This window comes from Thermobia domestica, chromosome 12 (genome assembly GCF_964235325.1).
Source record: "Thermobia domestica chromosome 12, izTheDome1.hap1.1, whole genome shotgun sequence".
Taxonomy (NCBI): Eukaryota; Metazoa; Arthropoda; class Insecta; order Zygentoma; family Lepismatidae; genus Thermobia; species Thermobia domestica.
In genome coordinates, this window is record NC_137465.1 from 7,149,620 (window position 1) to 7,171,781 (window position 22,162).

The window sequence follows — 22,162 nt, forward strand, 5'->3', positions numbered from 1 at the left end:
GATTTAAGTAATATTTATCAAACTACCTAGTTACAATATAAAGATTGGGATGAATAATTAACCTTATTCTCGTTAAAGTAAGACGCATTATTAAGTTCTAATTTTTGTCTACAATTTAAATGTTCGTGTAACTCACAATTAGCCGAAGGTGTTTTTAAGGTTCAGTCGTGTGAAGACGATGAAACTGAAAATACAGAACAAATAAAGACGAGCAACGCTTCTGTCTATTTCAGGCCAAAGGTCACATGCCCGTTCTTTCCTAAACTTGGTCTTAAGTCTCATCGGGACTTTCACCAATCAGCTTAGTACCTCCGAAACCAATGCATTTGAAACTAATATCAGTAATTTTGGACTTGTTTTTCTTACACTCGTTCTGACCACACACATTGGTGGAGGGCTGAACTTGGACTTAAACGGCATTTGGAATGTTACTATTCATCTCAACGATAAGGAAAACCGTGTATTTGATACTAATTAATATCGATCTTTTCCATTATTTGTACATGTAATCCCTTCCTACCCTAACCTCTAGGGATGCTACGGGTGTCTTACCCTCACTGGAAATTGAACTTGGATTCAAAAGGTAACAAGAATGTCACTATTCATCTCAGCAATTCTGAAAACTATAAATTCGATAGTATTCGATTATTTGTATTCTACGGATATCTTATCTCACAGCATTTTTCTAGACTGTAAGTTGTAAGTGTACCAATTTTGGTTGAAATTGCTTCAGGCGTTCCAGAGTTTTGCTGGAACATGTACACATACGTGCATAATTTTTATATATATATAGATGAATATGTAATTTGTAGAAATATTTTTAATAGTATCGTATACCAATGAGATATGAGTCATTTGTAGCTATTGGTTGTTGGTTGCTTACATTACCTTTGCCTTTTCAAAAAAAAAAAAAAAAGCAACACACACCAATTTTGTTCGCAGTTGTGTTTATGAATCTTTGCTCCATCCACCGTACTCACCCAACCTAGTTCTGATTTATATATTCTATCCTAATTCCAAGACTCCTTTCGGAGGAAGAATCTCCAGGATGAAATCAATACCACAACTAAAGTGAAGAACTGATATGTCGATAAATCTGCAATTTTTACAAAGAATTGTGCCATGGATGCGAAAAATGCATTACCATAGGAGGTAGATACATTGAAAACAAAAAGCCAGTGAAGGAAAATTTAGACCCATAGCAAATTTGGATCTTACTAAGAGTAATAACGTTTCGGTCTCTCCTCGTATGTATACAGTACTTTGACGTGGAGTTATAATTTTAAATATTGTTTCAGGAAATAGTGAAATAAACGTTGTTCCTATTACGTTTTGTTGGGAAAACTAATAAATTTGTTGGTTTATATATCCCCCCAAAAGAGAACTATTCTCTACTGGTTAGATAGTTTACCTTCACTCATTAATCTTGTATTCAGTGTCAATTTTCAGGTGGGTAAAGGGAAACGGGAAAGTATTGTTGCATTTATTTCCCTCGGGATTAGAGTTATTGGTTAGAGAGGTTGAATGCAAATTGAATACTCGTATCTCTTAATTGCCATGTGGGAAACATAAATAATATTCCAATATTTTTTTAATAAATACACGTAGCAGAGAAATATTATAAATGGAACTTATAGTGGGTAAACGAAAAGTTATCAAATCAACAGATACCTTGCCTTCTACAAAGCAAAAAAAAAAAAAAAAAAAAGAACTTTAAACACACAGAGGATAATTTATCGTTTATTCAATAATATAGTTGGTAAAAAATACCATAATTAAAGCAGGAACAAGCGAGCTTTCACCATTCGATTCAACATTTGTTTGTGAGTCCTTTTACCTTTCTCTTCCATAACGACTTTCCGTAACATTTGTAGAATGTCTTGCGTAATGCATAGGAAATAAGCATATACATTTGGAATCGAAACCCGTTAACAATAAGAATTTAAAAAGGGGTTGCATACATAATGTTGTAATGCAACTTTCCATTATTACTTTTGTAACAAGTAGCAGTTTTCCATTATTACTTTTGTAACAAGTAGCAACTTTTCAGTATTACTTTTGTTACAGGTAGCAACTTTCCATTATTACTTTTGTAACAAGTAGCAACTTTCCATTATTACTTTTGTAACAAGTAGCAACTTGCCATTATTACTTTTGTAACAAGTAGCAACTTGCCATTATTACTTTTGTAACAAGTAGTAACTTGCCATTATTACTTTTGTAACGCGTAGTAACATGGAGTAAGTGACCATGTTTAGCAACCATACAGCACAATAGGCATGATTTGTCGTTTTATGTATATTTTACGCTTCAAATTCCTCGATAGAATTCGAGACGACAAAAGATTTTGAACTAAATAATAACATTAATTTCCAGCGTTTAGTCAACATTTACTTTCTTCGTGAATATGGTTTTGGTCTATCAATTTTGATCGTAGACATTTGAAACTATCCAGTTTATCGAAAGTATTATTTGATATTTTAATATATTAATAATTTACACTATTAAGATCTCGACGAACGTCCATATATTGACAGTGTTTATTGTCTTCAATTAATCAACTAAAATTCAAAGAAAAATTGATGGGAAACGGAATGAGAATCCACAACATTAACATGGTCTTTGTACCTTCAATTTTGAAAAAGAGAAAAGAAAAAAATGTTCGCGTACAAAGGTAAACAATGGTATGCAACCAAACTAACTTACTTGCTCACCGGGCTAGTCTATACATTAGGCGAATTTTAGACTGCTTTTAATGGATGTAGGTGTGATTCGATCAATCTTTTCAAGCAGCACTAAGGCTATGAAGAATTCGTATTTACTCATTGTGTGGACTATTGACTATAAATCCAGGGTAATTTGAAGTTGCAGCGGCCATCATCTTAGATTGGTTCGTTCCTTCTTTATCTTGCTTTCAAGAAAAGACCATTCTATAGGTTCCGAGAAAACCACATAATTGGAAATACCAAGACCGTCACAGTCACAAGATTTTTATAATTACAATTACCATAGTTGGCATAGTTGCTATTATCATAAAACTGACTGCATAGCAAAATATTTGTTGATCCAGCTATATTTTTAACAATATAATATTATCCTCCAGCCACTGGCACAAATCCCGGGGGATGAAGAAGACATGTCCCCTCCAATCTTGGAACTGGGGGCAGTGTACCCCAATAATCCGATTTGAAATGTTTTTCGGGAAGAAATGTGATGATTTGCATTCGATTGCCACAAAGGACAGTGAGATGAAATTGATGTCCCCAGAATACGATTCAAATCTGCCCGTCTCCCAATGTTAGAGATAACTCTGCTCCCCTGATCCTCCACAGCATTGTTCTTAACTTCATATATATATATATATATATATATATATATATATATATATATATATATGGGGGGGGGGATGGTCTTCCCTGAATGTTGAAGACAGATTTGCGCCGATGCACCCAACCATAAGTATTGCTGAAGCCATATTGTTGCATCCAATCATGCTTCTGGTTGTTTCAACTATACCGCTTTTAAAGTGCGTTTAAAACATTTTCAATATTGCTTTCATTAGCTCTGCCCTCTAGTAACGTATTTTCAATTTGCGTGTATTTCCAGTTTATGTTTATTTACCAAATTGTTTGGAAATAAATTTTACTTAATACAAAACGAAAGGAGTTGGAAACAATTGTAAGAATTATGAAGTGCCAGGAAAAATAAAGTACATTTTAGGATTGATCCACATAACAATGGGAAATTTACTAAAAACCAAGAGAATAATTAAGAAAGAAACAATCGACTTAATTTTGAAATCAACTCATCAAAGGCCCAAAAGAAAATAAGAAAAAAATAATAATTGCAGTCGAGGAGTTAATACTAGCCGCCATCTAGGAATCTTCAGAGGAAACGAAAAGAAAAATATTCAAATGGGATTTCCATAATTGATTTTATTCACAATTTTCTCTCTTTTGCGTTTCGTTGTGTTTGTCTTTTTTTTCATTTTTCCCTCGGCAGAATATATTTGGTTAATATGAAAATGTCATTAAGTTCCCAAGATGGAACGGCGTGGATTGCATAATGCTTTCTTCCTGGCAAAAATCTAAACTTTGTAATTCTCATCTGAACTCTTCGTAGTTTACATAACAAACGTTATTTTCTCAGATTGGGTGACTTTTTTATTTTTATTTTTGGCGCTGTTGGATTTTTCATGTTGAACATAACTATGTAATGACTTTCACTGAATTTCTATTTTTTTTTAATGATGAACTGGTAAACAAACGTTCAGTTATCTCAGCAGCTTTCCTGGTATTCACTCTTCTATTCAATGTATATATAATGACTAGAGACCGGATGTTAGGCAAAATGCCTATTCTTTAATATTAAAGATATGATCAAAAATAATATTTTAAAGTTTAAAGCGCGGGTTATAGTTTCAATTTAAGCCAATTTTATTTTGCCTATTTTGCATATTTCGGCCATTCTTGCCTAAATAATTGCTTTTGTGCCTAATTTTGCCTATTCTATGTAATATATAATTTAGTACTTCAATAAAGGATTCTACCTCTTCCGAGAAATATAAATGCTGTTTGTAGTGATAAGATGTAAAATTTTAAACTTCTAAGTGTACTAACAAAGTGTACTAACAAACTTTGCACTGCTCTGTGTACTGATAAAGTGTTTAAAATTTGGACTGTTATGTGTAATGATAAAGTGCTGTAGAGAATAACCAAATAGATATGGAATACATGTCAAGTTTTATTTGTATATATAAACGCTACTCATATGTATAGTAAAATAAAACATTAACAGAGTTATGCTTCTATATTCTTTGAACAGTATTTGTGGCCTGAATTTATACTTTAACTGTATTGAGTATTTATCTTCATTATTTCATGTTACATTTCAGTGCCTATTTAATTGCCTATTTTTAATTTTAAGTACCTATTTGCCTCCCTATTTTTCAGGTTTTTAGTGCCTGAACATCCGGTCTCTAATAATGACCAAGAAATCACACCAGAATTTTAAACATTGTGCTGTATGGTTGCGAAAAATGGTCCCTGAAGGAAGAACGTAGACATAATTTATAACAACATAATTTATATTGTTCACCAAATATTGTTAGGGTCATCAAATCTAGGAGGTTTAGGGGGCATGTCATGTAGTTACTTAGGGTCAAAATCTTAATTGGAAGGTCAATCAGAAAACGACCATTAGAAAGACCTAGACGCAAATGGGAGGACAATATTAAGACAGATATCGCAGAAGAAGGAATTCAAAGTAGATACTGGATCCAGTTGGCGAAGGATAGAAGTCAGTGGAGAGCTTTCCTGAATGTGGCATTGAACCTTCCGGTTCCATAGGCCATGGAGTGAGTTAGTTCATATTTTATGTGATTAATCAGGTGAATTAAAAAAACACTTAAAAGCAAAGAAAGTACACTTGGAGATGGAAAATTGATATTTGTCCTTTTAGTGGCGGAACTATCCCGGGACAGGGAGGCCTAGACCCCCCAGTTTTTTTGAGTGCCAAGAATAATTCAAGCTATTATTTATATATTTTTGAAAGTTTATAGTAAACTCATGATATACCTATTATGGTCTGGGTTCTGCCTGACCCCCCAGGTTTTATCTTCTATACCCGCCACTGTGTGTGTTTCTTCAAAAGGCTACAATTCTACTTCCATTCATTTTGTAAATAAACAGACATTTAGTTATTATTACTGTAATATGATGTTATAACTTCTCTCAGAAAAATCTCGGAAATGTAGCTCGCTAGAAGGTTGAGCTTCATTTGTACAATTTTTTAGAAAACTTCACTAATGATCTTCGAAAAATTCAGAGGGTAGATTGTTGGTGGGTATGAGTTAACCACTAGAATATTAGTATGAGGGATTCGTACTTTTTATTCCGGAAATTATAACAGACGACGGTTGACTAAGGAGTTGATTTTAATGCGATAAGAAACAATAGTTGAACCAGAAAACTGATTGGCTGGATTTCAATTCTTATTCTCAGTAGGCGTTATATGAGTTTTTTTTTTTTTCAGTATTTGTTTTAAATAAGAATCTTGACTCTCTATACGAGACAACGGGAGAAAACCATGAAAGAAACTTCTGATGTAATATCGATTTATATTATAATAATTTTTCCTACGTTTGCAAATATCTTACATTAAGGACGACGGCTGAGCTCATAGCCATCTGGAATGTGTTAAAAAGATATTTTCCTGATTGAACTGTGGTAATATCATGGAACAAATCTCAGTCGAAATGGCCGACGATTGGACTTTAACTCGGGTCTTCCTCATTACGAACCCAGAACGATAACCACTAGTTATAATACTACCACTAATAACTATAATACTATTTACGCATATATGTAAGATTGCCCTCTGTATTTGTTGAAGATTAAAGGGTGATATTACAATCAAGGATCAACATGCGTTGGATATTGGTGGAAAATGTTATGTAAATTTGATAACAGCCGAGTACAAACTAAAACACAAAACTGACATGGTTTTAGAAAATAGAATATAAAAGCTGATGTACGAAAATCAAAGTTGACTTGGTATGTTGTTAGACAGTAAAAATCAGTTTAACATATTACAATATGTTGTAATTTATGCTTGAAAGATATAGGTGTGTAATTTAGGTGTTACGATGACATTTTGTTAACAATCCGACGTATTGTATCGGAAAATAGGAACAAAACTGTAAATCCTAGACTAGTGGTTCGCAACCTAACTCCTATCACGACTTTCATTTTATCTCATACTCTTGCCAGCGACCCCCTTATAATTTCTGCTTTGTAATAAGCTTGTGTGGGATTTTTAATATATATATATATATATATATATATATATATATATATAGGATATATATATATATATCGGAGATCTCACGATATCCATCTATTTCTATAATAGCAGAATCCATTTTTTTAAAAATATATAGTGGATATATCAACTTTTCTACAAGCGAATGAATTAAAACCAAGTTTGGTCAGTTCATTTATATTACAAGTATCGAATCTGATCCGTACAAAATTCAAAAGAATATTTACAAATATTTTCCGGTATTAGATATTAACTAAACTTATCTCTTTCGGTTATCTTCGCAATCCGCATGAAACCTTCTTGCGACCTTCAGATTGAGAAACCCTGCCTTAGTCTAATACTACTGTGTAATCCTAGGTTAGAATAGTAGCTAGTGTTATGAACATGGCATTATTTACTACCCGACTGACTCTATCCTGGGTCTGATTGAAGACTCTACTGAATAGCGAGTGGTGGATACGAAATTCATTTCTGGTAGATTCTAATATACTATATCTGCTAAATTCGGTTGAGGAAGCGCATCATTCTCATGTAATAAAAACCTCAAAATTATGTTTGACATGCATATAGGTCACTTATATGTTAAGAGGGCTAAGTCCAAAAAAGTGAGTTAATGCCATCATTCATGCACGATTCTTAAAAGATTTTTAGGTCATAAGCTACATAATTATGATTGTGGTAGCCGACATAAGAGAAAAAACATTTTTTTATGAAGTACCGGCATTGAATTTCAAAAATTCGCTCCTGGAAAATTTCAATTTTGGATTTAGGCCGCTTGGTATCCAAGCTAACTATATTTTAGAATGACGAAAAAATAACACTTGTCAGACAATTTATTAGATTTTATCTTTGGCAATAATTCCAAAATAAAATAAAATAATGCTATTTTCGAGTATATGTGTTTAATAATGATATTTTTGTGTACTTGGGAGTACTGTAGGACCACTGGCGGATCCAGAGGAGTCAGTTACGGGGAGAGATCGCCTCTTGAACGATTAAGGTGGACTTAAAATACAGAATTTAACACAAAATCAAAATAAAGTAGTACAATAATTATAGATAGGACTATAAAAAGGTGGCCTTTGGGAGGGGGAAGGTCACTCCACTCTCCTCCTCCTGGATCCGCCACTGTGTAAGACCCACGTAAATACTTGTTGCCCTATCTTACAATAGTGACACATTTCTATGAGCAACTTCCAAATTTCTCGTTTTATGTTCTTTGGCTATGTTCTTTAGGCTAAAGGAGACATATGACTAATGAAAATGAATGATTTATGAGACAGTCGATGGGGTGAGAATGATGACATTTGACCTGAGCAAAATGACATGCTCTCATGCGTAGTTCTCGAGACAAAAACTAATTTTTATCGTTTTAAAAGGTATCTCATTGCCTATAATAACTGATTCTATTAATTTTGCTGCAAAAGATTATTGATTTATTTACTTATGTATTACAAATGTAAATAATGCTGTTAAATAATAGATCGTATTTACCTTCTAACAGTGACCTAATACCCTAACAGTGACCCATATGGGGTACGCGGTAGATCAGTGCTTCGATTTCAGCTCGCGCTAAGTGAGCTTTGACGTGTACAAACACCATGTGCATAAGTTTGCTTGAGATTAAACCGTTTTCTCCCACTTTCTTCAGTCCATCATTTGAATCATTATAATTACTGTTTCCCTTAACCTCAGTGCATAATCGAAGGGCGTTAGACTACTACTTGCAAAAGTTTTGGTGATATATATTTTCGATTAGCAACACTTCTGTGTAGAAAATGTCTTAAGGAGAAAGATGGTAGTGAGGGCGTGTCAAGACAAAATCCAATATCTCCTTGCGATACACATACGTACACAGTCACATACACACGTATATATGTTTGATCTTCAGATAAACAGAGGTTAGTGAATGTCAATAAAATGCACGCTTCCTCTACAATTTGGAGCGGGGGTATTGATTTTTTGAAACTTTTTTTCATAGATGGCTCTGCAGTTAAGAAGAAAAATACATTGAACAGTATTTGAGTTCCTATTCAAAGACATCAGTGTTTTCACACACATATATTGAATTTGCTTCATTCCATCAAATTCTGACTTTCATAAAATATTGTTTTTATTAGATATGTTCTCTTTATAATCAGAGTCTTTTATTTACATTTTATAGCTATTATATTACATACTAGCTGAATATACCCATTCTTCGCATGGTGGCTGTATTTGGAAGTCAATGCTTCTGTGAGTATCACCATTCATTTCAGCGACCGCGAAAGCTATGGATTTGACACTAATATCGGTCATTTTGGGCTATTTTTTTTTTTTTTACATGTCTCGGTATCCCTCCGCTGACCTCCGACTCGCATACAATAGTTGCTGAATTTGCAAGTCATTGCTAATGGAAATGTTACCATTGACCTCAGCGACCGCGAAAACTATGGATTTGACACTAATATCGGTCATTTTGGATTATTTTTTACATGTCTCGGTATCCACCCCCGGTGATCCCCGGCCCGTAGCAGAATAAAGTGAATTTGGAAGTTAATGGAATCAAAGTTTCACCTTTGATCTCAGCAACCGCAAAAACTATGAATTCGACACTAATATCGGTCATTTTCTACTACTTTTACATGTCCAGGTAAATGCTCCCCTGAGACCCCCCTTGTTCGAATTTTGAAAAAGACGCTTCGCCTTCGTCTGGGGCCTGGACTAAGGCACCCGTGATCCAAATTTGGTACCTCTCGGTCCACTCGTCTAGTCCCCAGGCTGCACACAAACACACATACAGACAGACAAACACACACACAAACAAACTATTTTGCTTATATTAGATAGTTACGGGCAATTCGCCAGAATTTTTAGTGGGTATATACTCGACCGTTTTCGAGAATATAGTGTATACTCAGCAATTTCACTACATGGAATACCACCCAATAATCCAATAAAAATCTCCACGTGATGCAAAATCTATGCTGAACGATATGTATCAGCAGTGGCGTATTTAGGATTTTGTTTCGAGGGGGGATATGCAAAACACAGGGAAGCAGGGTAACAATTGCCCACCTGAGTTCGAGAATTAAATATATTTTAATCGATTGTCTACTAATATACTAGGAAAAAACGAGAAACTCGTATGTCGGTGGAGGATCTCACTCCCACCCCCCTCCAAAGGCAAATCTGAAATGACGCTTCTGCAAACACACGTTGAAGATTTGTAATCTCATTTCAACTTAACTGATTTTATTTTAGAAAAAAAAAAATGAAAATATTCAGTTTTATCTGTGTAGGCCTATGTTTTTGCCTGAAAAAATATTGAGACAAGTTGAAGCTGAAATACACTGATTGAAATTTTAATGACAAGAATTGCAGACTGGTGAACCTTATGCAATATGATAATTCCTTTGCTGTAATAACTAAAGTCCCATTATGTTGATATCCGTGCAAGTTGTTGTTGAACACCAGTTTCGCTTACCAGCTCCTCTTAGTTTTAATGTTACTGACGACGGCCGACTTGAATCACAACAACGGTCGAAAGTATGATAGGAGAAACAAAAGAAATTAACAACTAATAAACGTCATTATTATTTCTGAACAAAGAGCATAAAAAAATGGAATGTCAGTGAAATTCTTAAAAATTGTAAGAAGGAATATTGTCAATATTGTCAATGCGAAAAACTAACAAATTTATTTCGGAGCGTGGGTTTGAACGCGATAGCCTTCCTAAATACGCCACTGTGTATCAAAATCAGTGGAGTAGACAATGGAATCTATTCAGTTTTAACACCACCTCTACACAGGTACACAGTGAAAATAGAAAAAAGTATACACTTATTATATTAAGATAATACGGTAATAAAATGATGTAAATTTTGGTATTTGAACCCCTGCTTGATGACATTTGCTATATGCCATTGATGAAAATATAGTTTCAGGATCATAAGATGAAAAGTGTGGAAAAAATCGGTAATGTCTCTCTCTTATTTAGTCAACCCTGTAGTGACGGATTCAGAAGGTAAAACTGGGGCGGGGGGAAGCCATAATCCAGACTAAGATATGTATATCCCTTCGGCGTGGGAGACCCGGGTTCGATTCCCGGCGGGAGTTCATGTGGTTCGGATTCCACGTTAATCAGTAGGTCCACGTCTCATATAGCCTCGTTGCTGAAAGGGAAGCTAAACTAAAATCAACTCAACTCAAGATATGTATATCGTGAGTTTAACATAACTTTCAAAAATATATAAATAATAGATTAAATTATTTTTGTCACTCAAAAAACTAGGGGGCATAGGCTCTTCCAGTCCCGGGCTAGATTCGCTACTACATCCCTGAAATATGAGAAAACGTTATGGTGAAATATACTTATTATTATGTAATGAATAAGAATATTTATAACTCTTGATCTTGCTTCAGATAATTGATAAACCAAAAATACAATTTTGTGTAGTTTGTGTTTTTGCGTTAATGTTTCATCAGTTCACAACTGTGTTTCTGAAATAAAAGCAAGCAGAGTCCTTTAGAAGTGCTGCCGCAATCCAAAACGATGCAAATATTGAAGCATTATTCTTTGAGGCATGAGAAATCAATAAAAGCATTTGGCCATAAAGTTGCGAAGATAGTGAAGTTGAGTCGAACGTATAAAGACATTCTATTGCCCTAGAGTTTTCCGAAACGGTGCCCTAAACTTTATTTTTCTCTCTTTAGAAACACAAAAGACCGCCTTCTATATATGCACACGTATTCGATAAGAATGGAAGATATTGGCTGTTTTTTATTATTATTTTTACACGTGGAGAGTGAGGGGCGGGGGCGGAAAAAGAACATATGAAACCAACGCTAAGGCCGGAAAAACGCGCTATATTCTCGGCTTTTTGAACCAGAAAAGTACGGCAAAATGACATCTTGCATATTCTCCTTATTTCTGTAGTTGTGGCGCCTTTCTTGATGCGATATTTCTACTGTTATCAAAAGGCATAAACGGAGAAGGCATTATGGATGCCTGGACGAACATAAAAAAGAGCTTAAAAGCCTCTTGGATTCCAGTTCTCTTAGTTTTCTATAACAGATTCATAAATGGAGGAAACAATGCTGTGTTCGAAAGAAATATAAAAACCGCAAACACTGTGATCTAGACATATTACACGAATTGTATATATACAGGGTGAGTCAAAAATAAGACACGGCAATTTTTTTCGAAAACGATTCCAACAGAAATTAAAGTTAGTATCCTTTTTTAAGGAGTTTAGCGTCCCAAAATTTGTACATATATTTACTGTTCCGGTGTTTTCGCCCGTCAGTGCAAGAGACACAAAATATCAAGGACTACTTGATGCAACAACATCAATTTTGATGAGGATAGTAGAGTGCCAAGAGTTAGCAGTGGGATTTCTGTATGTTACCTCGTTTAGCGCCAGTAAATATATAATTAAATCATAATTTATGATGGAAATTGCTTTAAAAAAAGTTAAAAAAATATCTCGCTTCTTTCACGAAGTTCGTTTGGGTCAAGTAAACTTTGTGCTGGACAAAAGACCATATGCATGGGTTTTCTTGGGGTTTTCCCGTTTCCTCCCACTTCTTTCATTCCACCATTTTATTCATTTCTCATCATCACCGTCGTCTATAGCCTAGCCGGTGTAAAACTTAAAGATTTCATTTCACGATATTCTCTGTGCTTCGATCCAAAACAGATATTACCAGCACCGGATAAAAAGAAATCATTTAAGCATATTGCTACAGCAGGCGAGCAACCATCCTATACGTATCAACGCACGAGTCACGAAAGAGAAACAACACGTCCCTAATTGCAGGCAAGTTGACAGCTAAATATCTACGAGAACCAGTGGCGTATTTACCATTTTGTTTCGGGGAGGGGTTTGCTAACTTTCGGGGTGGGGGGCTTTGCCTGAAAATGTGAAAATTCTGCAAGATATTTCATATACTTTACTATAGTAAGATTTCGGGGGGGACTAAGCCCGGAAGCCCCCCCTAAAACGCCACTGGCGAGAACTCAATCGTACAGAGGGGTAAGCTTCATTTTCTGCAAAGGGAAAGCATTTAAGGTTCCATTCTGTAACGATTTGCTTCAATGCAACGATAAATCTCCAGTTTGGTTTGTGATTATAGGTATAGTAGTTATAATTGATTTATACACGTTTTTGCGTTGCGCAGCGTTCCGCAATTTTTGCGAAGACTGATACAGAATGGTCTTCTTGAAACTATAAAGAAACAAATGTAAGATCTATTGCTGTCATCAACACAAAATTAAGTGTATTTTGTATATTTTGTCATAATCAGTAGTTAAATTTCTTCAGTATCTACAAATGTAAAGGAAAGAATATAATATTTAAGTTACAATAATTTACGTTTTCCAGGTGTTGTTTTGATACTCTTTTGGTTCTTTTCGAATATTATCCTCCAAAATAGAACAGATAAGATACAGTGGGGCGAAACGAAATAAATCGTTGAATGATTTGTATGTGCGCCCTACATACGCAGTGGAAGTGTGTAAGAGGAAACCTACGTTTAAAATGACATCTGACCTCTAGTGTGTTCAGTAAATTACTGACAAACCAATAACATGCACTTTGACCACTAGGCTAAGAAGAAAACTAAAACTAAAGAAAATGTACAGTAAAATTTGTGATTCTAGGCTTGTGTTTATTATACATTGTGCATTATATATTTAAAGTACCAAAAAAGCCTATCTAGGAAGGGTGTTGTGAGAGTAAACGTAGAAAAATCTGAATTTAGAGTGTATAAAACTGTATTCTAAATCAGATTTAAGTTTTTAAAATTTATTTCTTTAAATATATAGATTCCGTTGGATTATATTTACCGACTTAGGATTGATAGCTTAGGTAAAATGCTTAATTTTAAACTTATAGTATTCCTAGATCGCGGAGACAGTATTTATGTATGCGTTATAAACTATCAAAATATACTGTGTAGGCTATTGAGAAATACTGTTGTCATGTAACATTTTATCCTATTGTTACGTTTTTAGTTATAGGTCATTATAGAACATTATATAAGCTGCGATATATACATGCAGATTTTCAGGATACGCCACTGAAAGTTAGATCACGAGATCATTGTGAGGCGATGTTTTATGAACCGGAAATGGTAGAATCAACATTTCCGATTTTTAACGTTGATCGCTATACAACAAAATTGGTAATAGATAGCAAGAAGCGGTTGCCTACAATCAATAAGGCATCCCAGGAATTGATTCTAGTTCCATCCTTAACCCTCTACTAAAACCGGAAGTGATAGAAATTCACTACAACTTCCGGTTTCAATATTTATCTACATACTGCAAAAACGGTAAGAGATAGAGAAAACCAATTTTTTGTTTAGCGATCTAAGAATAGATACCATCTCCTCTCTTAACCCTCTATTTAAAGTGGAAAAGGCAGAAATCAACCACTTCCGGTTTTAATTTTAGTCGCTAAACAGTAAAATGGTTATAGATAGCAAGAAGCTGTTTCGTGCAATTAGTTAAGAATCTCCGGAATATATTTAATCTTCACTCAAATCTAAAACAGGAAGTGCTGCCACTTGGTTTGAATATTATTTGAGAAAATAGAATGCCATACAAACCAAACTCCATTACGTGGTATACACGTGACACTGCTACTTCTTTTCTTGAATGACAGGCAGGAGTGTTAAGCACGGTCCCACAAAAGACCCGCTTACTACCAGGGTGGATTGATTTAAATCAGTCTGATTTAAATCACGATTTAAATCAAGATTTAAATCACTTGATTATTTTTTTAAAAATAAAAATCGTTGATTTAAATCGAATTTCGAAATAAATTAATTTAAAGTGAAAACAAGTAAAATCCTGTTTCTGTTCTGTTATTTTGATTATGGAAGTTAATAATCATAATACAATGAGACTCAAATGTACAGTATAGTATGAAAACAAGTGTCATACAGAGGATGATTAGGGAAAATCCTGTTTTGAACAGGTAACGAAGCAATTTTGCTTTCTTCTTTTCGTAACATTGGGTTTGGGTTTTAAATCGTTAACTATTCCAACGCGGAAATCACCATTGCCATTTAAGATGATTTTTTTTTTCTGTGTGTGTGTCTGTTTGTTCCCAGATAATAGGGCGTATTTAGAGGGTCCTACCCCCTCTCCATTTTTTTTGTTAATTTTATAACTTTAGACGAAATTTATGTATTTCATGCCGCAAGCTAGTTCTGAGTTTTTAAAAATAAGCCCCTGCCAAATATTAGTAACTTTTGTGAAAAAAAGTGTCATTTTGATAAACGTTGCTGTATTCTTTCCTTAATACTTAACCTTTTAAATTATATCACCTATTTTTAGGTGATAGGGTAGAATCTTCATTATTCGATTAAAAAAGTACCAATAAGGCACTTCGTTTTCTTCAATATTGGAGGCATTTTAGAACACGTTACATATGCTTTCACGCCTTTCTGCGTTAAGGCATAGTGTGTGATGACGTCATAAATTTAAAAAGATATATTTTGTTCTGCTTATTATTATTATTTTTTTGGCAGGTTACATTTTGCATTCAGAAGATTGAAATTTTGCACACTGGTTCATTGCACCCCTTTATAATTTTCAATGTTTTCAGATCTCTGCGTGGAAACAGCGGGGTCCAGAGGGGCAAAAATGTTTTAGAAAAAAGATATTTTTAACAAAAAAAATATAGCTTTTATTCCTGGTTTTCCCGCCTCAGATGGAGACATATGAATGGCACCGTTCTGTTCTGAAGAAAATTATATACGTACTATGTTCCTAGTATGAATAGGGATGTCTCAGGAAACTCTTACCTGAGATCCTGTTTTATACAGGAATCTGGGGTATTTGGGGAATATTATTTTTCGCGGACTTACTTATGCACCTACAAGATTGAAATTTTGCACATTTATTCAGTGCACCCCTCAGTATTTTTCAGATTTGTTTCAGATCTCTGCCTTAAAACAGGGGGAGGGGTCCACAGAGGTAAAAAGTAAAAAAAAAGATATTTTTATCAGAAAATTCCTTTTATCGTGATTTACCCGTCCCAAATGCACGATGGAGACGTTTGAAGGGTACCGTTTGAAAATTTGTTTTATTCTGAAGAGAATAATGTAAAGAGAGTAATGAATAATAAAGAGAATAATGTACAAATCATAATCCTAGGATAAATAGGGATGTCTGAGGAAATTTTTAAAATATATTACATCCGGGTCATCTGGAGCATTGTGGGAATGTTCTTAGCTCATTGTTAAATAGTTTCCTCACCCTTACTACTCAAGATAGAAGCTTGAAATTTTGTACACACATTTAGTACACTCCTTAGTATTTCCCACTTGATTTCGAGATCTGTGCGTTAACACAGGGGAATCCAGAGGGGGTCAAAATTAAAAAAAAAGTTTAAAAATGCCGATTACTCTCAAAATTTCCCGCTTCAGGGACATGATAAGGAAATGTGAATGTTACCGTTTCAAAAGCTGTTCTATTCTAAAGAGAGTGATGTATGTACCATGATCCTAGGATAAATAGGGATGATGCTGTAGCTGCTTGACTGAAAGTCTATAATTTACCTTTACAAAGAGCCATAATTTAAAAGGGTTAAGAAACATTGTTTGGGATAGATATAAGTTAACGATTGGGATAATTCAAAATTCAACCCCAATACTTTCACTTAAATGGCATAATTAACATTTAATACTAATCCCTAATGCTTTTTCTTCAGTTCGTGACTTGTATTATACGAGGAGAAAGATTTGATTTAAATAAAAAAATCGATTTTAATAAAAAAAATCAACAAAAATGATTTTTTAAAAATCATGATTTTTCCCTCCCTGCTTACTACAAATCTAATGATACGCACAGAGAAGCGCAAATCTGCTAACATAAGGGAAGGCACGCTGGCTCACTGGCGGAGCGTTCGCCTTTGGTGCAAGGGGTCTGTGGCTCATTCCCTGGGCATGTGGGTCTGAGTTGGAAAGCATAGTGTTGGTATTTTCCCGTTTCCTCCCACATTCTCATTCCATAATCATTCAATTCCATTATTCATCCGTTTCCTTTAATAGGAAGGGCAGTGATGCCCACAGGCATTAGGCGTCGATATGTATTTGTGAAGAGGAAAAGATTGCGAATTACTTCAATTGTTTACAAATTACATCAGAAATATGACAGTGTTGCCAGAAGTGCTGCTTTGATATGAATTTTCTTGGATGTCGATCAGTATTTCAAGAAAACAAAAAGCTACTGAACTGTGCGATCCCAGTAGGACTCAGGCACGTAGCCAGCCCGAAAATGTAGGAGGGTCGGTGAAAGTTGGGGGGGACGATCCAAAAAGTTTATCACCATATTATATTTAAATAGTTCATATCAAGCCTACTGTGAAAATTTTAGAGGGAGCCAGTAAAAATTTAGGGGGTCCCGGCCCCCCTAGACCTCCCTGGATACGGGCCTGAAGTATACAATACTATACTTCAATTTCTGATTATTTGTGCACTCAACGTACAAGTTCTTTCTGAAAATGTTTACGGCTATTCGGTTAAAATACATCTACTTTGTTCTTTTTGTGTACTTTTTTAGTTTATAACATTAAATAAGATCGGATCGGTGTGTTTAAATTGGATAATCTGTTGAATGCACTGTTGGAATCACGGGGAAGGTAATGTGGGTAACCGCTCCCCCTTCAAAGGGTACTTTTTATAGGCATATATAACTTTATGAAATATTGCACTACTTGATTGTGATTTGATGTACAACATTTTATGTCAAGCCTATATTAATCGTCCAGAAGCAATCCACCCCATGTAAACGACCCTTTTGGATCCTCTAGTAGTAGGATGTAAGTGCTATTCTGGTTACAAATACATTAGATAAAGAACAGTAATACATTCTGCCATCCATTTGCAATTTGTTAAAGAAAATGTTTCAGCAAATGTATAGAAATCGCAATTAAAATAATGTATTCTATCTTTGTCATTATAGTTACCTATTTGTCACTTAGTCAGCGAAAAAGTGTAAAGTCTTAAATGTGTAAAATATGTGTTTCAGATCATTAGCGTCATCTCAGTTCTTTTTTTTTTCCAAGGGAGAGGAACAGATTATGCACTGACATATGGATTTCATATTTTTGGCAAGTATATAGTTAACACTGAAAAACTATATGGAATGGAAATCAACATCGAAAACTCGCAAGTCATGATAATAGGCCTATCCCGTGGAAATACGCCCTTACGGGTGAAAGTAGAACAAAGAGAGTTCGAATACGGCGAATTTCAAGTATCTGGGAAGTATTTTGACGAGAGATGCATGCTTACTGCACCAAAGAGATCAAGTCAAGAATTGCCATAGTTAAAGAAGCATTCAACAAGAAAAGACCAATCTTAACTAGCAGGCTCAATATCGAACTTAGGAATGAGTTAGTCAAGTGCTATACATGGAATATTGGACTGTATGGTTCAGAGACGTGGACATTAGGAAGTTAGAGAGCTTCGAAATGTTGTATTAGAGGAAAATGGAAAAGATAAAATGGATAGAGAGAGCAACAAACGAAGATGTTTTGAAACGAATAGGAGAGAAGAGGACACTTCTAGCCAACATCCTTCGTAGGAAGGCCAATTGGATTGGACAAATCCTCCCGTTTCTCCCCTAAAGTCTTTTAAAATTCCAAAAATCTTTCTTTTTTTTTCTCTCTAAGAAAAGTGACCGCCCTTGAGTGTAGCAGTGTACTTGAACAAGCGAAACTATTGCGTATAAATTCTGACTGCAATTCTGATTACGAATGTATGAACTAAATTTCTATCTTCTCTTTCTATCATGTTCAACAAAATGGAAATCGCTTTGCTCTTTCAGCTACTTATGGTTGTCACTAGGTGGAGGGACGGAGCAGTAGCTGATGATTTGAGATACCTTTGAACAGGCGTATTTCCGGAAGTGGCATTAATATTTAGAACAAAGCTTATACAGCATAACTAAGCATACTATTACATTGAATCACCAATACAGAAAATAATCGTTGTGCGTGTTTATGGTCAATAATTCTTTCCAAAATTTTCATTCTTTTCTGAGAATAGCTCCTATTGAAGTGAAATTTGATATATTTAAACAGGATTCCTATTGGTCAGGGAAATCAAGGAAGTCAGGGAAAACTCAGGGGAAATGGTGCAGGTCAGGGAAACTCAGGGAAAAGACTGTAAATCAGGGAAAGTCAGGGAAATTTTATAAAATATATTTTTCTATCATTAATTGTACACCAGTTTCAGCTTAGCCAACCATTAGTGATCACAGTATGGAACGTTGCTCAGATTTTTATGGGTGGTAAGCAGGGCCGTATACAGGGGAGTCTAGGGGGCCGGCCCCCCTAAAATTTTCACGTTAGGCTTGCAAATGAACTATAATATGGTGATGAACTATAATATGGCTGGATTAGCCCCCCTAACTTCAGCCGGGCCCCCCTACATTTCTGAGCTGGCTACGGGCCTGGTGGTAAGTGGAATGTACGTAGGAGCAATTGAGTAGGTTGTCTCTATAGAATAAATGTTTTCATATATAAACATTCACTATTATTTATTCCTTATTTATATGTGAACGTCATCTGACACCTGTCATGAAAGTCAGGGGATTTAGTGCCAAAGATCAGGGAAAATCAGGGAGAAGTCAGGGAAATAGATTTCTCCAGATCAGTTGGAACACTGTTAAAATAACTTTCTCGTCGCTGAACGGTTAGTGTACGCGCCTTTGCGTGAAAGCCCGTTTCGATTGGCGGTGGGAGCTCACGTGGTTCGGATCCCACGTTAAGCTATAGATCCAAGTCTCATATAGCCTCGCTGCTAAAAGGGATGTTATACTCAAAATCAGTCAATGCAATATAACGTTTCAAACGTGTACAAGCGATTGGATTGAGGAAAACCGCAACCTATAACACACGCTTACTTTTGTTCTGTGTGTGTGTGGGGGGGGGGGGAGTGATCGTCACACCTCTGTGGAGGTCACAACTAGACTATACCCTACGATCCTTAAAATCTTCAGTTTTCTACGAATTGTTTCTAGGGATGCGCACGAGACAAGATTTGAGGCTGTCTTGTCTCGAAAATGTGCTGTGAAAGTGATGTCTCGACTCGAAAAATGTATTCTTCTCTATTGGAAGAGCTGGGTCTCGACTCGAATTTTGTCAGGAAAATTCTGTCTCGACTCGTCTCGTGCGCATCCCTAATTGTTTCCTAGAGAGAAGGCGTCGTTCTTTGTGGGCAGACTAATCATTTTTGACTATGATACCAGTTCTAAAAAGTGGAAATTCTAACTCTAGAGGCAGAGCTAATCCTTTTAAAAATTCTAATTTCAAACGTTGCTATTAGATGGAAAACGTAAGATTTTAACGTCGTTCGGTTTTTCTAAACAACCTCCTTTGAAGAAAAATCAGCTGCTCCCAGAAAAGAATGGAATTAAATAATTGAGTACTGAAGAATTAAAAGTAAATTGTTCTAAGTGCGTGTATATCATCATTAGGACCGAGAAAACAAAGAATTCCACTTAAACTTAACAGTGTACTTTTATATATAACGGATATAAATGAATAATAGAATGAAAACTACTCTTCAAAGTCTTTCAACAATATTGAAATTGAACTAAAATCAGAGTTGAAAAATTTTGAGCTATGTCTCATTACCCATACAATGTACTGCCATCTTCCTAAGTGTTACAATCAAAAGTTTGATGAAGTCATACTTCAGCATGTTTCATGTTAGTTAATAGGGGATGCGGTTATCGCACAGAATCAAGTATAAGATTTTCAAATAAAATCGTGTTTCTCGAAAACTACGCATGGCAATTTACATTCACCAATATCGTCTTGATTAGCTCAATTATATCTATCTATTGGTGTATGTTTTCTCTTTGAATATCTTTTTTTCTCTCGGGGTACTCTTTTTCCTTCCACATCCTCATTCCACTAATTGTTTCATAATCATTCATTTGTCTAGATCAGTGATGTACAATTATAATGAGCCTGAGGGCCATAACCGTCTTTACTAGTAAAGTGGAGGGCAGCAGGTAATTATTATTATTATTATTATTATTATTATTATTATTATTATTATTATTACGCTACAAAAGAAAAATATAAAAAAAGGTATTTGAAATATTACCTACTCAATCTGTGACAAATGAGGGTGACTAGCAGCGTTTACAAGGGCTGGGATATCTATATCCATTCCTGTTGTTGTGAGCCGCAGGAGATGTAAAAGAAAAGAATTTCCAAGGCAGTTTCTGAAGCGATTCTTCACAATTTTCATGGTGGTAAATGCACTTTCACACAAATAAGTACTATCAACCATTGACACTCTTTTCCGACCAAACTCACAGTTTTTAGGGAAAGGTGTTGTCGTGGATGTCCGCGCCTTTTTGTTGTACAGAAGCGCTAAATGGATGCGTTATTTCCAAAGAAGAGTGCAAACATTAAATGAATGAAAAAAATATAAATGAAAATGATATCAGTGTTAAAAATTGTGAATCGTGAAAGCTTTGTGGGTCGATGAAAATGGTTTGGTGGGCCCTATGCGTCCCGCGGGCCGCCATTTGGACAGCGCTGGTCTAGATCATCCGTTTCCCTTAGCCTATGGAACGTTAAACTGAAATATTTCATTTCTAATTTAAAAAGTCAGTAACCAAAAATAAATAAATAAAATAAAATAAAAATAAATAAATAAAAATTGTCCAGAATTATCATTTCTTTCATTTATTTTTTAAAAACCCTGCAGAAGCCGTTTTATTGGGAAATAAAAAACGTATAACGTAAAACACTAGAAAAATTTAAAATTTACAGGGAAAATGTAACATGTGGCAACGTAAGCTTTAGCCTTCAATTCTAACCATTTCTATTTTATAGAATCCATAAAATGTTGATTTTAGTTCAGTCCGGGAAGACTAAAAACAAGAAGACTCGAATACCAATCGTTCGTTCTTCGCTGTTTAAAAATTTCACTTTCGTGTAGAAACCACGTCTTCCTTTCTGACGCATTTCGTGACATTATTGGCTGGGTTTTGTCACTTAAAGTTGAAAGGCTGCTGCTCTTGTTGCATGCCATTGGTGGAACTTGTGGTAATATGCTACGTTCGTTGATTTGGTGTTTGACATTCCTCCTTTTCCTTCCCAACATTACTTTTGCTATGTATTTGGTGAATAGCCATTGGTATTCCTAGTTTTAAACACTGGTAACAGTTTCTCTAGGATGGGTTGTTTCTGCAAAAATTATATTTCTATTGTAGGTGTGTTATTGCAGTGGATATTTCGTGTCCGGTTGTCTTAAATTCTCATACCTTCAGATACAATCCCAGAAAGTGCTTTAAACTTTGTGGAAATAGTTCAGAAGA

The 22,162-nt window shown here is 35.1% G+C and overlaps 1 protein-coding gene across 5 annotated transcripts in view; it reads right to left on the reverse strand.

Annotated features, from left to right (window-relative positions):
* Positions 1–22,162, reverse strand: part of unc-13 (protein unc13 homolog) — a 529,021-nt gene that overhangs the window by 206,357 nt on the left and 300,502 nt on the right. The window lies entirely within an intron of this gene.